This window comes from Macaca thibetana, chromosome 6 (assembly GCF_024542745.1).
Source record: "Macaca thibetana thibetana isolate TM-01 chromosome 6, ASM2454274v1, whole genome shotgun sequence".
Taxonomy (NCBI): Eukaryota; Metazoa; Chordata; class Mammalia; order Primates; family Cercopithecidae; genus Macaca; species Macaca thibetana.
In genome coordinates, this window is record NC_065583.1 from 83356898 (window position 1) to 83374134 (window position 17237).

Consider the following 17237-nt stretch of genomic DNA (forward strand, 5'->3'; position numbering starts at 1 on the left):
TCACTCTGTGGGTTGTCTGTTTACTCTGCTGACCATTCCTTTTGCCATGCAGAAGTTCTTTAATTTGATTAAGTCCCAGCTATTTATCTTTGTTTTTATTGCATTTGCTTTTGGCTTCTTGGACATGAAATCCTTGCCTAAGCCAATGTTTATCAGGGGTTTTCCAATGTTATCTTTCAGAATTTTTAAAATTTCAGGTCTTAGATTTAAGTCCTTGATCCATCTGGAGTTGGTTTTTGTATAAGGTGAGAGATGAGGATTCAGTTTCATTCTCCTACATGGCTTGCCAAGTATCTCAGCACTATCTTGCAAGGCCACAGGGGCAGAGGAGCCCACCTCTTGCATCAGCATGACCTAGATGTGAGAAATGGAGTCAAAGAAGATTATTTATGAGCTTTAAGATTTAATTATCACCCCACTAGATTTTATACTTGTATAGATCCTGTAGTCCCTTTGTTTTGGCCAATTTCTCCCATTTGGAATGGTGGCACTTATCCAATGCCTGTAACCCCATTATATCTTGGAAGGAACTAACTTGCTTTTGATTTTACAGGCTCATAGTCAGAAGGGACTTGCATTTTCTCAGATGAGATTTTGGAATTGGACTTTTAAGTTAATGCTGAAATGAGTTAAGACTTTGTGGGACTGTTGGAAAGGTATGATTGGTTTTGAAATGTGAAGATATGAGATTCGGGAGAGGCAAGGGGTGGAATGGCATGGTTTAGCTTTGTGTTGCCACCCAAATCTCATCTTCAATTGTAATCCCCAGGTGTGGAGGGAGAGACCAGGTAGGAAATGAATAGATTATGGGGCGGTTTCCCCCATGCTATTCTCATGATAGTGAGTAAATTCTCATGAGATCTGATGGTTTTATAAGTGGTAGTTTTTCCTGCAGTCATATACACACACACATACTCTCTCCTGCTGCCATGTAAAACATACCTGCTTCCCCTTCCACCATGATTGCAAGTTTCCTGTAGCCTTGCCAACCATGCAGAACTGGGAGTCAATTAAACCCCTTTTCTTTATAAATCCCTCAGTCTTGGGTACGTCTTTTAGCAATGTGAGAACAAATTGATACAATGCCTATCAATGACAGAATGGATAAAGAAAATATGGTACATATATACCCGGTAATACAGCAAAAAACAAACAAACAAACAACAACAACAAAAACCTTATAAAACAAAGAGATCATGTCCTTTGCAGGAACATGGATGGAGCTGTAAGACATTATCTTTCACAAACTGGAGCAGGAACAGAAAAACAAATACTGCGCATGTTCTCACTTATAAGTGGGAGCTAAATAATAGAAACACTTGGATGGAAAGAGGGAAACAACAGACACCGGCGCCTATTTGAGGGTGAAGGGTGGGAAGAGGGAAAGGATCAGAAAAAGTAACTGTCAGGTACTATGGTTAATAACTGGGTGATGAAATAATCTCTACAACAAACCACTGTAACATGAGTTTACCTATATAACAAAACTGCACATGTATCTCTGAACCTAAAATAAAAGTTTTTAAAAATTTCAAAAAGTAATAATGTTTAAAAAATAGCACCTAATAATTTGCAGGGTTGGCAGCACACAGTAATATAGCTAGAAACACAATGTGCCCTTTTTAGGACACACATATATTATGAGCTTTTGTGTTGCTGAATCCCATTGACAGATTTGCCTGGTGCATTTTATCACAGTTGGATATATAAACATATTTTCTGTTTCTCTTATTTTCCATCAGAAACATTATTTGAAGATATTTCATGAACTGAGGCTAATGAGGAAACTGCATAAAGGGAGAGAATGATGAGTAAAACTGGAAAATTCTGGATATTGATTGAAATTGGGAAAAGAGTGAGGCATATTTATATTATTTATATAATGAAAGAAGTGAAAATTTTCAATAATATATATTATTTTCCAGATGCATGACAAATCATGAACTTTCACTAAGACAAACTTAAAGAAAGCAGGCATTTCCTAATTTTCCCTGGCAAGTATACACTATGGATATGTAGATACGTTTATTAAAAATATGTAGATATATATATACACGTGAATATATGTTTACACAAATACCGACAATGTGAATTCTCCAGTGCAAACTTTGCATATTAGTGGGTAAACATAGCTATAGTACATTCCTATGCAAAAATATATTCAAGAACCGTATGTGTCAATATATTTATTTCTCCACCTGAGTTAAAGAAGAAAGTTTACAATGAACCAAGAGGAGGTAAAGGGGTTACATTATAGGTTAATGCAAAGATAAGATTGTTTACTACGCTTTCCAAAAAAAGGTAGGGGTCCCCATCCCCCGTCCATAGATCAGTACCAGTCTGTGGCCTGTTAGGATCAGGGGTGTACAGAAAGAGGTGAGCGGCCTGGGAGGGAGCATTAACACCTGAGCTCCGCCTCCTGTTAGATGAGCCAGGGTTCTTAGAGTCTCATAAGAGCACGAACCCTATTGTGGAACTCACCATCTCCTCTAGCCCACCTCTACCCCGACCCCATGCATGGAAACGTTGTTTCCCATGAAACCCGTCCCTGGAGCCCAAAAGTTTGGAGATCGCAGCTTAAAGGGACTTTATAAGGAACTATGATCCTTTAGTCCAGTTGTTAGAAATTTTTTTATCACTCTCTAGCTTTACTTCTAACAGCTGCTTCAAACTGCTCTGTATTCTCCCTAATGCTCAGCTTATACCAGAGGGAAAACCAGAGGGATAGTTATCCTATCTCACCACAAGTAGACAAAAGGCACAGGAAACTCAGGTTTCGCCTTTTGACATTTGCAGAGTCTTGTAGATCAAGAAAGTGAGCCCAACCCTATTTCTCACTGTGCATTTGAATCACAGCCAAAGCAACAGGTAAGGATATTAGGCACATATGCTAATTACTCCTTGGATTCATATTCTTTGACAACGACTTGGAGAGATAAGCTTCAAATTAAATTTGGTTACTGTCTAGCATTTTTGTTGTTTTTGTAAGTTGATAAAGTTGAATCAATGGAATAAATATCCTTTTTACAAAAATAAAATATAAAAACTTGATTTGTGTACAGGCATCTATTTGATATATTTATTATGTAATTTAAAGGTGAGAGGACTTAACAAATTTATTTCAATGTAATTAGCTTGGGCTTAATTATTGTGCATTTATTAGTCCTTTTATAGTTACACTTTTCTCAAATGACAGTGCTTCTCAGGAAATTACTGATGCTTATATATTTTGTTTAATGAAATTTAACCAAGTAAGTAAAAATCAAAAGGATGACATTATGTTTCAGATACAGATCAAATTAGGGCTGGTTTGTGTAAATGTTTTGCTTTATTTGCTGTACTCTGAAGCACAATTTTCCACACATTTTCTTACCAGCCATCAAGCCTTGTCTGCTCTTCATGATCTCTGTCACTTAAACCTTGCCATTTTTATAGAGTTTTTGACCTTTAGCAATACCCTAAAGGTCCCTAAAGTCTATAATTTCTTCTGGAGTTAAGACCAAGGAGAAATTGGTATATAAATTTCACAAAAATATTTTTGATCATTTCTAGCTTCTAGCAAAGTTAGAACTGGTAGAAAGCAGCAAAAATCATCTAAAAATAAAAGATGATGCTATTTATGAGAGCAAGATGGCTCCTAAAACTATTTTCACATTAAATTAACTCATTGTAAATGTTAACTAACATTTGATTTAAACTTATTAAAATATATAACTATACAAATTCTCATTTAAAAAAGGAAAGCTAGCTTAAAATTGTATCAGGAATGAGACTTTATGGGCCAGTTTTTCAGAATGTTGATTTCAATGGAACTGAAATAACATCTATGCTACCTCATCTACACCCCACAGAAAAACCTTTCACTTCTTCAATTCCATGTTGCTAAATTACAGAACTGTGTGAAGAGTAACTTGTGATCTCAAACATTACTTTATGAAATCCTGCATCTTATTTCTCAAACAGCACGAATATATGATCTTTATTGCAAAAAAAAAAAAAGTCTTACTTCATTCTGCTTAGCATATTCTGGTAGGTAATCTTGTCTTCGTTTCCCTAATTTACCGAGTCCAAAGATTCAAATGAAACCTACTGATCAGTCTATGCTTTTGAGATATACTCAACAAAGGAGAAGATAAAGTTACTGGAAATGACTTGCTTTTAGTAAATTTTTATGTGCTCCTAGTGACAAGTGTGTGTGTTTTTTTACTAAATTTTTAGATCATCAGTTGGAGAATCTATCATAGTATTTTTTGGGGGACGGTCACTGTCAAATATCCATTTTTTAGATCACTTAGAAAGTCTTATCTTATTGGTCTTTATTCTGTCTTCTGACATTATTCTCATCTCCTTGACATTTTTAAAGATTGATTTAGTTTTAATGAGCTCCTTCTGTAAAATTTTCACACAACTCAGGATATCACTCATCCAGATATAGAAGCTTCCTTTGCTGGATCAATCACCTTACTCAACCTCATTTTCCCAACTCCATCGATGTTGTCTGTACACAAGACTCATGACTCATGATATACCTCTTTTATATGGAGTAACTCATAGTTTTGTTGGTTTTAAAATTCTATCAGTGTGTACCTGAACCTTCAAAAAACAATTTGCTATCAGAAATAAGCTAGCAATTTGTTGTTACAGACATTTTAAGAAGTGATTGATGAAAACTCACTGAGTATATTAAGGGTCATTTTATTACCCTCATTATTCATTAAGACAACTTGAAGTGGAATCTGTAAGTTCTAGTATTAAAACTTTAAATTTCCTTTTGGGTTTTCTGCAAGGTTTTCCTTTTTGCAGGATTAATTCAGCTACTACTACCATTTGTATAGTTTTTACATTTCATATGGTATTTTAATAATCTCACTATATTTCCACATACAATTAAAATATAACTTGTAGAAATGAAAGAAAAATAATCTTCCTTTTATTACTATTCAAGTATAAACATTAAGATGTGAGAATGAAAATGTATTAAATGTTTATTCTCTGGAGTCTTATGAATAACTGTAAAGCCATTACAACCACAAAAAAAAGGGAACAAAATGATCATTTCCTAATACATTGGGATAAATTACCTGTTGGCTTTTAATCAATGAGTTTGGATAAGAGATGAAGACAATTGTGTGACTTAATTTGTATGGTTTTTATAGTCCTTTTGTGATGTTCTGAATAAAATAACAGCTTTTGGGCATAAGGTACAAAAAGTGAATCAAAGTTTTTTGGGTTTACATGTTCTGTTATCCATGTAACATGTGTAGAACTCATGTGAAAAATTCAAAAGAAGTGAAAAAGTTTTAAATTATTTAACTGTATATTTATTTATTCATCTACTCTGTTATTTAAAAAGTAATGATCTCACTGGTTTTAACGAACCCAAGTTTAGAAAGTTGCTAATTTATCTTTGTCTTTGAATTAGTGCTCAGCATCTTGTCTTACCATTCGAAATTTCCAAGAAGCTTGCTAAATGCCCACTGCATCTAGCAAAAATAATATTCATAAATAAGATGGACTCACAGAGAAACATTTTCATATTATATCAAATGCCTTTATAGTAATTTCACAAGTGTAGGTACTGAATAATCAGATTATGTTTCAAATTAATATAATATAAAATTATATAGTTATTCTGGTTACATTAATTTGTGATAATTTTAAAATTAATTAATTAAATAATTTATCTTCATATTTCATTCTTTAACACTGTATTTTCAAATTCTCTATTTTGTCCTGGTGTAAACTTTTTCAGAAATATTGCTACTTTATCTACATGTGAATTTTTCAGCATACAGTCATTTATTATATTCCTTCATCATTCTATTTAATTTCTATATTGTCTGAGTAATTTAAATGTTTATTTGGTTTCACAAAAAATAACAAATTAAAAAACTTAATACTCAACTTTTTAAAAAGAGTTTTCATTTTGCAATGGGGCAATTAATAAAAGGGAAGGAGACAGGTTGTGTCCATTGGGAGAAAATACAGGGAATTTGTACAGTATGGAAAATGTACATAGAAAACCTTGACTGTCCTTTGTCCTGAAATTAGAAAGTGCTGGGGTGAAGAAAGAAAGGGAAAAACATCCCTGAGGGGATATTTCTGTGACTCTTAAAAAGTGAAATGACCAGATTGTATTGAAAAGAAGCAGCTGAATTGTCTAAGGAAAAGCAAAAGACATTGTTTCTGTTGTGAAAATTTCAAGCTTCAGTAACTCTCTAGTGCGAAATATAGCAGACATGTTTCCATTCTTAGAAAAGTATGGACAGCTGAAAATTCAGTAGAACAAGGTATTGCATCGAGTAAGCATAGATAAATGTTAAAATATATTCTTTTCTCTTTTAAAAATTATAAGATGAATGATTCTCACTTCCTAATATATTTTGTTTCCAAATTAGTAACTTAACTGTATGCTGGGGTTAATACTTAGGTGAGGAGTTGATAGGTGCAGCAAACCACCATGACACATGTTTACCTGTGTAACAAACCTGTACATCCTGCACATGTACCCCAAAACTTAAATAAATAAACAGAAAAAACAAGTACCCCCCAAAATAATGTATGAAAAATAAATAATAAATATCAAAGAGGCAAATATTCTCAAGTGCTAATGTAAACATGTTATGTTTAAGGCACTAGATATTGCACTTGGGAATTCAAAAGAAATAATAGACATGGTCCTTTTACTCTAGGATCTTTGAACTCATAGGAATACTATGGGAAAAATTCTGGGAATTTAGATTCAATACTTTTTCCTTAGTCTTCTCGACTGTAGACTCTATCCTGCAGCGAGAAGTTGTAGGTACAATGGGTAAGGGGTGCAGATGAGATACATTATTGAACAATTTCAGTAAGTGGTGGATGGAGAAAACAATGTGTTAGGGAGATTGATTTGGAGACTGACACAGTAAGATTAAATTCTTAAAACACTGAATGTATAAAATCAAATTTGGAGGTTTTGAATTATTTATTATATAACACTATAAGGGTGAGGAGTACAAATCTGAGCTTGTTTATAATTGTTGTCTACCAAATAGTCCTTAAGGTAGAGATTTTTAGTTTACTTATCTTAGGGACTCTAGACAGCTGATTATTCTCTTGAGTAAAGAACAGTTTCCCTACAAGAGGCTGTGGGAGTGAGAAGATGTGAATGACCTGTGCTGTGGTTTAGACGTGCACATCCCTGCAAACGAATGAGTTGTTTCGCAAGCCAGATCCCATGGTGCATCCAGAGAAACATGCTTGGCTTTGGTGTTTCTCAGAATTTTAATACATAGGAATGACCTGGCTTCATTATGGTTCTACCAACACCGCGTTCAGCAAATCTCAGTAGTCTCCATAGTGTCAAGTGATGTCTCAGTTCTGCTAGCCTGTGTGTATCTCAAGGCAGAGCCTGACCTATCTTTCTACTGACTTTCAGCCTCAGAGGCGGTATGGGAGGATCCATGCCTCTTGCAGTTCATTTTTAATTTTGTTTCCCTCTAACACCACTGAATGAGCTGTAAGGCATCGTATTTTATACTTGCGTGACTCCCTCAAGGTGAAAATTTGGCTTAAAAAGAGCTGATGTGTGTTTTCATGTGGCCTCCATGTTAACTAAGATAACAAAAAACATAATCCTTCAACAACCATCCACTTGCCTCCCTCCATCCTCCTGGATGTGCAAGTGGATTTGACAGAGCAGGCGGTGATGTCCCCCAAACCCTCACCACCACTCATCCAAAGTCACACTTTCTCAGGGTTGCACTGTTACAGCCATTGCTTTTGGTACAATTAGTGAAGCCCAATAATTCTTCCACTAAGCCCAGAGCTAATATTTTAAAGATAAAAATATTTTTACTTAAGTTTTTAAAATTGCATGAGTGGCAACACATATACCTATACATATACACACTATTTTATAGTATTACTTAATGAAAGGTTTTATACTGTACTATTTAAAAATACATTTTAGTGTTACTTAATCCATTTGGGGACAATGTTAATAAATTAAAGTGACAAGTATAACTTTTCTTGGGTACATATTTTCACTTTATAGAAATAATTTATCTTTATTCACTTTTGGCTAAGGTTTATTATTTTTCTTAAATAACACCTCTCTCTAACACAGATCTCCTATATAGTTATACAGTGGATAAGAACACACACTATGAAATCACACAGATCTTTGCTCAAATGTCAGCATTCCCATTTGGCTCCTTAGATAATTGTTTAATCTTCTATGAAATGGGAATAATAATAATAATACTACCATTCTGAGACTTGTTTGAGTTAATCATGCATGTAATATAATTTACACTGTGCCTGGCACATAATAAGCAGCCAATTGACCCTATCTGAACTTCACTTAGTATATAGTCCCTGATATACATTAACAATGTAATAGTTAAACAGCAAGAAGAAAGGAAGGTCGGAGAAGGAAGGGAAAAGAAAGTGGAAGGGAAAAGGGAAAGGAAGCAGAAGCAGAAGGGGAAGGGAGGGGACTCTCTTGAGTGAGACAGAAGCTTAGATGTGTTACAAAGTATTGTCATGATCTGTTTACATATCTTTCTCTCCCACAAAACCGTAAGCATCATGCAGGTCAAAAGGATTGTGTTGTTTTCATGTCTGTAGAATCCAGAACTAGCAACGCATTATCTTACAAGTAGTAGATAGACCTACATTTTTAAATGAACTAAACCAAATAAGAATTATGTATTTATAGGATAAGATTTGTTTAATGTCTGTCACCATATTAAATTGTAAGCTTCAAGAAAGCAAGGAAAGGACTTGTATTTTTTTTCACCACTATATCATTATCAGTTACTAGAAAACTTGGTGCAGTAAATGGCTATATTGGACTTCAGAGAAGAAATTTCCAAAGGTATCTATATCCTTGCATGGTCTGATCTATAAGTAGCACTTCCTACATGAACATGAGATAAATAATCTTGGAAGGCATTACCATGAATTAGGTAATCAATTTTTCGGTAACATTGCAGATATCCATTGCTTTACCTTGTATGTACAACATTCCTGAAAACCTGTGAACATAATATCTACTTAAAAATTACAGCACTAAAGATAATTTTATTATCATTATGTTAGGCATTTAAAATATCTTTGAAATATGTTTAATATTTTCAATCACAATGTATTGTTGGTTATTCTCCATATGTGCTGTGATAGCCTTTGTTTCTAGGACTTAGAAGATTTCAGATAGCCTTGTTCCGCCTCTAAGAGGCTACAGAGCAATCTAACGTCAGTTCACTGTAAGAATTGGGGTTGATCACGCAGGATGTTGCCTGGCCACATAACTCCCAGAACTGCCTGTGAGGTTACCCAAACAAGCACTTTTCTCCCGCAGTGAGAAATTACAAGATGTAGCCATCCCATGTTGGGAGAGTTTCTTGCTATTTCTGCTGTCATCTTGATTTTTTTGGGGGGGGGTGTGTAACAAAGAAAATGGATCCCATGGGGCAACTCTCACACTTGTTACCCTCCATTTCCTCAGTCTAACTGAGTGTAAGTAATGGAACTGTGTTTTAATGGCCCACTCTCCCAAACGCCCTCCTAACCCTTCAGCAGAGCTGCTTTGTAGCTGACAAATATGACAGGCAAGGCTAACGAACCCTTAGGCCAGCAATATTCTCATCTTTAATCCATCATAGACATCAAAAAATAATGAGATTTCTTGAAACCGTGCCAGCAGTGAGCTCATATGACACTGAGATGATGAATTTATTCAACCACTTACAAAGAGGTAGCCAGCACACCAAAAGACCCAGGTAATTTCACAAGGCAGAGTGACACTGCCTGGAAACATTAATGTTTGCCACATTTTCTAGGTGGTATCTCATCCCAGAAACTAGTCCATTTGAATTTTTATCTTTGATTCTAAGTTGTGCCTGTTATTTGTTAGTGTGTTGCATGGAAATTTAATTCTGCCATCCTTCTCCTGGGAAAGCTGATAAGGGATACTCAAGCTTATATGCATCATACTATTACTGCTGTAAAACTGTGACAAAATGAGATATTTTTAAAAGAGAGTTATTTTTTAAAAATGGAGAATTTGTGTTTGTTTATTTGTTTGTATTTTAAGATTTAAGTTGAACTGGTCTAATCTGGGGGACCTGAATATGATTTTGTAGTTTTGGGTATTTTATTTTTATTATATTGATAAATTATAGGTGTGTATATATAGATATACATATAATGCTTAAAAATACTTATGGGGTAAAAAGTATGTTATGATTTTGGAATACAATGTAGAATTCATAAATCCTGCTAGCTAACATTTATCACCTCAAGTATTACCATATTTTGTGACAGCATTTGAAATTTACTATCTTAGCAATACTGAAATGTACAGCAGTCAATTATAAGCTATGTTTACCATGCTGTGCAATGGATCTCCAAAAAACAAAAACAAAACAAAACAAAACAAAAAAAGAAACAAATCAAACTTATTTCTCCTATCTAAGAGGCTTGTACCCGTCAATTACGATCTCCCCGTTCTCCACCCTGCCCCCAGCCCCTGATAATCAGCTTTCTACTCTCGGCTTCTATGAGTTAAATAGGTTTAGATTTCACATATAAGTGAGAACACATGATATTTTGCTTTCTGTGTTTGGCTATGTCATTTAACCTAATGTTCTCTAGTTTCATCCACATTGTCACAATTGACAGAATTTCTTTCTTTTTTAAGGCTGACTAGAATTCCACAGTGTACATATACCACATTTTCTTTGTCCTTTCCTCCCTTAATGGACACTTAGGTTGATTCCATGTCTTGACTATTGTGAATAGTGCTGCAGTGAACATGGAAATGCAGACATATCTTTGACATTCTGATTTCAAATCTTTGGATAATACCCAGTAGTGGGATTGCTAGGTCATATGATAATTCTATTTTTAGTTTTTTAAGGAATCTCCAAACTGTTTTTCATAATGGTTGTGCTGATTTTCATTCTAACAGTGTATAAGGGTTCTTTTGTCTCTACATCCTTGCCAACACTTGTTATCATTTATCTTCTGATAATAGACATCCTAACAGATGTGAAGTAGTTTTAATTTGCATCTTCTTATGTTTAGTAATGTTGAGCATTTTCTCATATATCTAGTAGCCATTCGTATGTCTTTTTTGAGAAATGTCTATTCAGGTCCTTTCCTCATTTCTTAATAAGAGTATTTGGTTTTTTTTTTTTTTTCTATAGACTCGTTTGAGTTCCTTTTATATTTTGGATATAGATCTCTTATCAGATGTGTGGCTTGTAAATATTTTCTCCCAAACTGTAGGTTCTCTTTACTCTGTTCATTCTTTCCTTTATTGTGCAGACACTTTTAAATTTTGATGTAACTCCATTTGTGTACTTTTGCTTTTGTTACCTATGCTTTTAGCGTCAAATCTAAAAAAAAATCATTGCCCAAATCAATGTAATGTAGTTTTTCTCCTGTGTTTTCCTCTAGTAGTTTCATAGTTTCAAGTCTTATGTTTAAAGTCTTTAATACATTTTGAGTTGATTTTTGTCCATATGATTTTTGTCCTTTATTCTGCTGATGTAGTGTATCATATTTATCAGTTTGTGAATGTTGAATCATCCTTGTATCTCAGGGACAAATCTCTCCTGATTATGGTGAATGATCCTTTTAATGTGTTGCTGAATTCAGTTTGCTAGTATTTAGTTGTGGATTTTTGCATCATGTTCATTAATGGTATTAGCCCATAGTTTTCTTTTCATGTGATGTCCTTGTCTGGCTTTGATATCAGAAAAACATTGGCCTTGTAAACAGAGTTTAGGATTGTTCCCTTCTCTTTAATGTCTTGAAAAGTCTGTAGAGAATTGGTATTAAGTCTATTACTGACAAAGCTGGTCCCCCAAAAGATGGGGTCCTTCCCTGTTCAGTATCACAAAGCCAACACACAAAACTGAAAGCGTCCATCAGTGCAGGCTTTATTCAATGGCCATGGGATTGAGAAGTAAAAGCATGGCTCACAAATCAACTTCTCAACTAGTGAGGGGTGAAAGGGTTAAAATATAGGATTTCTCTAATGAAGGGATTTGCCTTAAAAGTGAGAAGAGGAATATTCATATCTTTTCTGGTAATGGGAGGGAAATGTCCCAGAACCTGAGTGCTGCCTTTCCTTTTGTCCTTTCATGGCTTCTTTTTGTCACTGTCATGGTGATTGTCAGCAGTCATGGTGATTGTCAGCAGTCATGGTGCCATTTAGCATGGAAATCTGATCATAATGGAGTCTGAGGTCTTTTTGAAGTGATTTGATTGGCTATCTTGGTTCTTACCAGTGTCAGCTCGTAAGGGTTACAAAGGGAACTTTTTATTACAGGTGTCCTGTTCCTTAAAGATAAGCAGAATTAAGACTGGGCAGAAATTCAGCTATGTCATGTTACCATTAAATTGTGTAGCAAATTCTTCCTTTTCTCTATAGGTACTCCTCATTCTTGAGGAGTGTGAGGGGACGAAGGTCCATCTTCTATAACTTCTTTAAGCTGAATCCGGGTGTTGATATGGGACCCATTGGAGGAGTGAAATTTTTCTTAGCTAGTCTTAGGTAGGTCTAGTTATCTCCTGGGTATAAGCCTAGCCATTCATATTGCTATATGGCCTTAACTTGCTTAGACACAAAAGAAACAAGGCAGTTTAAGAAACAGGGCCCAAAAATCAAAGAAGTAGGATGTCAGCTAAAGTGCCCAGGAAGGGTAAGAACCATGCAAGATTAGGGATGGCCTGTTTTATAATTTTTCCATATTCCCTGAGGGCCCATGCCCTTTTGGTTAAATTGGTGCAACCACTTGGTCTGGTTGTAGATGACTTTAATGTATTTTTTTATTTATCTGAAATTATTTACCCAAGCACAACAGGAAGCGTTGGTGACTATACACACCCTATCTTGTTCTGCCAAGAGGTCATCAAGAGCAGACAGTTATGATGCATGATAATGGCTAGTAAGTCTGAGGAGACTGTGAGGCAGATAAGGCCATCACCAGTCTTATAGGCTAAAGTTTCTATAACTGTTTTGAAGTTGTGAAAGGTAACTTCATTGCAGGCAAATCTTCTCTATGAAGCAAGGAGACTGCCCACTATCCTGATGCCAGCCAGAATAAGCCAAATTGCCGTTTTACTCCTTGAGCAAGAGGGGAATGGAAAACAATTAAATATTTTGACTTGTCTTGTCGTTAGGTTCCCTAACTGCACTCTCCTTGATGTCATATATTTTCCAAATAGGGGTAGGCTCTGAATGAAACAAGGTGACGCCAAGAGCAAAGCTTAGAATACCTGTAAGCAAGACAAGTAGATTAAGTGTTGGCAGAAAAGTATATGCAGGCCCAAGGTAACTTATCTGTTTGAGGTTTCTTGTCCATCCTTTTGTAAAGGAACCTTAGATCTGAGAATGCTTCAGCTCAGTAAGTGGCACTTTCTTCCTTAGGTTTCGTGGCTGCCTTTATCTGGGTATGGTGGACCCAAGTGTCACTCCCTGTAACTCTAAGGTAGAGTTAGTTGTGAAAATTACCAGATATGGTCTTGTCTATTTAGGTTCTAAATAATCTTGTGGTCCTCCCACTTTTAGGTTTTTAACAAAACTCAGTCCTTGGTTGTAAAAGATGAAAGGCCAAATGAGATGATGAAGGTAATCCTTGAATTCTATACTCCTAAAAGGCCTTTATTGTTTTTCTAACCTTGGTGGCATATTTTATTTTTTTCATGTTTCTGAGGACCTCCTGGTTACCTTACCAGACCTGGACCAGTTGGCCATATATTAGCTCATAAGGGCTCAGTTTGATTTTTTCTTTTAGAGTTCTTCTTATTTTTAACAAGGCTGTGGGGAGTAATGAAATCCATGGGAGATGGGTTTTCTGGCTTACTTTGGCTAAAGTCCTTTTAAGGGCCTGGTTGGTGTGCTCTATTTTGCCTGAGACTGTGGTCTCCAGATGGTATGTAGGGATCATTTTATTTCTAAGCCCCAAGAAGCAGCCGTAGTAATGAAAGCTATAAATGCAGGTCCATTATCACTTTGGATTGACCAAGGCAGCTTGAATCTGGGGACCTTTGCCACCTCATGGGCAATTTCAGTGTGGGTGGCAAAGGCTTCTACCCATCCTGAAAAGGTGTCCGTAAGAACCAGGAGGTATATAAGCTTTTAGAGCCTCTGGGCATAACTGTGAAACTGATTTACCAGTCCTTCCCTGGGTGTCTACCTTGGTACTAGACCAGCTGTGTAGTCTCATTTCCCTTCTCCCCACCCACTGCATAAGGTGGATATTAGGGTTATTAACATAGCAGATGGATTAGTCTCACCCACCTCTCTGATTAGTTCGCTGAGGGTTGGGGCAGTTATACTTTTACAAAGTCAGTTGACGGGCCTCTTGACCAGTGAGTGTTGGAATGGTTTCTGTTTTAACAGTCTGCAAGTCAGCTGCTTTTGGGGAAATAAATTGTCCATGAGGGCTAATTAGCCATCCTGACTGATCAATACTTTTGTTATAACCCCATTTGGAGGCTTTTTTCCATTCCTTTTGAGAGTCAAAGAGGGTAAAAGAGCAGGACCCAGGAAAGAAGGTGAAAATGGCATTTTGAAAGTGACCTTCCCTAAAGTCACCTGTTTTGACACTAGGTTGGCTTTATTAGTTTCTTTAATTACCTTAACATCCCCCTTCTGGTGGCTGCAGCAATGAACTACTGCCACCTGGGCGAGTTTTCTTACAGTCTCTAATAACCTTAAAATGATGGTACCATTTTTGACCTGTTTATTATCAGAGGTTAACATGCCTCTTTTCCTCTAACTAGTGCCATGTGTGTGAAAGATGGACTATTAGTACCTGGAATCAGCATACTCATTCCCTTCACTCAATTTTATGCCCCAATTAGAGCAACAAGCTCTGCCTTCTGTCCCCCAAATGATGGGGTCTTTCTCTGTTCAGTATCACAAAGCCAATACAATGAAACTGAAAGTGAGGGTCAAGCAGTGCAGGCTTGACAGTGCAGGCTAAAAGCATCCAGGTAGGAGAGTGCCCGCTTCTACGGTATCAGTGAGACCATAGCATACCCTGCCCTCCCCTGGTCCTCTTGCATACAGCCATTCCCATTGGTGAACCGCTGGGATTCTGCATTCTTAATAGATTCACGTTTAAGGTTCAGCCTACTGAAGTAAACTTACTCCATCACTTCTAAGCAGTTGTGAGATAAATCACCATCTTCAAGTGGAAGGAGTGTGGCTGTGTTCAAGATATTACATACCTTCAAAGTTATGTGATGGTTGTCTGTAACTGGAGAGCACTGCCTGAGGACAGCCATTCTGACCCCCTTTCATTCATGAGGGTCTGGGTATGGTGGGGAGTCCAGATGGTTAGGGGTTGGCCAAAGGTTAACTTTTCTGTTTCTTTTAAAAGGAGGGCTGTGACTGCCACTGACCCAAGGCAAGGGGGCCAGCGTTTAGCAAGTAATTCCAGTTGCTTGGAAAAGTAGATCGTTTATCCAGGTCAGTGGGCCCAACCTTCAAGTTAGTATTACTAGAGCAATTGCTTCCTCTTATGAAACATAAAGACGGAAAGGTTTGTTTAAGTTGGTTAGGGCTAATGGTGGGGGCCTTGTGAGTAGGGTTTTAAGTTTTCAGAATGCTTGGTCACATTATGCCATCCATTCAGAAGAATCAGGTGCTCTGGGTCCCTAGCTAAGGCTTCTCCAAATATTGTGGGGGAGTTTTTGAATGCCTGGGTCCACACAGTGATATAGGAGGAGAGTAGGGCAGTACTGGGTAGCCACAGGTAAGTCCCTGGCAAGGGCTCCACCCCCACGGAACTAGATGAGGACAGGCACTCCTGCTTTCATGCCCAAATGTTGCATTTTTCAAGACCATCCTGACCCCTATCCTACGTGGGCAAGACCTTAGCGGGCAGACACACAGGGGGCCACATGTCAAGAGGAACACATCAGCAGAAGAAGACAAAAGCGGCTGGACCCTAGAGGACGGGTAGGGAGCACGCCAGCAGAAGAGTACACCGACAGAAGCAGGCAGGCACGCTAGCACATCACAGGTCATCCACCAGGGGGACAAGGCAGAGTTTAGCTGGGGCAGTCAGAGAAGAGTCTGTCCAACCCCAGGGGAAAACCATCTCCCCTCTGACTCCTCCATCTGCTGAGAGCTACTTCTACTCAATAAAACCTTGCATTCATTCTCCAAGCCCATGTGTGATCTGATTCCTCTGGTACACCAAAGCAAGAAACCCTGGGATACAGAACTCCTTCTGTCCTTGTGATAAGGAAGGGGGTCTAATTGAGCTGGTTAACACAAGCTGCCTATAGAAGGCAAACTAAAAGAGGTCCCTGTAACGCATGCCCACTGGGGCTTCAGCTGTGAACATTAACCCCTAGACACTGCCATGGAGTTGTTGCCCCACAGCCTGCCTGTCTGTATGCTCCCCTAGAGGTTCCAGCAGTGGGCACTGGAGAAGCAAGCCACACCCCCATCACACTCCCTGAGATGGGGGTGAGGGAACCTTGCCCATTTCAACTGGGGCCTCGCCTAGGATCCTGGAAGGTGAGTGTGAACGAATGTGAAACTGTCAAGTCTACCTCTCTTCCAAAACCCCACCACCTCTCTTTCTTCCCTGTGGGTAAGAGGCTATGTTTCCCTTCACTGAGTTTTAAATAAAAAATAATGAGCAAATCTGAACAAAAATGTATCCTGACAATATTGAAGACATGTTTAAAATTTTTATTTTATTAGTTTTAAAACCATTTTTATTCATCAAAGATTACTAAATTCATGTGAACTTGAAGAACATTTGGACTTACTTAATTCATGAGTACTTACTTACTTACAAGCCACTTTGGTGGTATGCTAGACTTCCTGCATAAGGTAACACATCTCTGCATACACACAAAGATCCAAGAGCTTTTACCTCAGAATTTTAGCCGTGAGATACAATACAAACTCACCATTTCATAAGTGACAAAATGGCAGATTTAATTTTTTTTTTTTTGACAAAATTGGAACCCGTTCACATGACTAAATTTCATTTGCCCCAATAGGTATTCAAGGAAGGCTGTCGACCAAAATTTGGGTAAAGCAGTTTTTACGGCAGATTTTTTTTTTTTTTTGTAATCCTCTTTTACAGTTTTTCTTCAGTTCCAAATGGGTTTCCAATGTCTCCATTTCAATCAGACCATAAATAATAAGTCTTATCTCAGCACCAGCAACTGGATCACAGGGGATTCACAGCAGGCAAAGAAAAGAGAGG

General features: G+C 37.1%; 1 long non-coding RNA gene across 1 annotated transcript in view; it reads left to right on the top strand.

Moving 5' to 3' along the window:
- Positions 1-12406: 12406 nt before the first annotated feature.
- LOC126957038 (uncharacterized) overlaps positions 12407-17237 on the top strand; it is a 60881-nt gene continuing 56050 nt past the window's right edge. The window contains exons 1-3 of the long non-coding RNA XR_007726632.1: positions 12407-12698; positions 12853-12944; positions 13225-13330. This is a non-coding gene — a long non-coding RNA (uncharacterized LOC126957038). The remainder of the gene's footprint in view (positions 12699-12852; positions 12945-13224; positions 13331-17237) is intronic.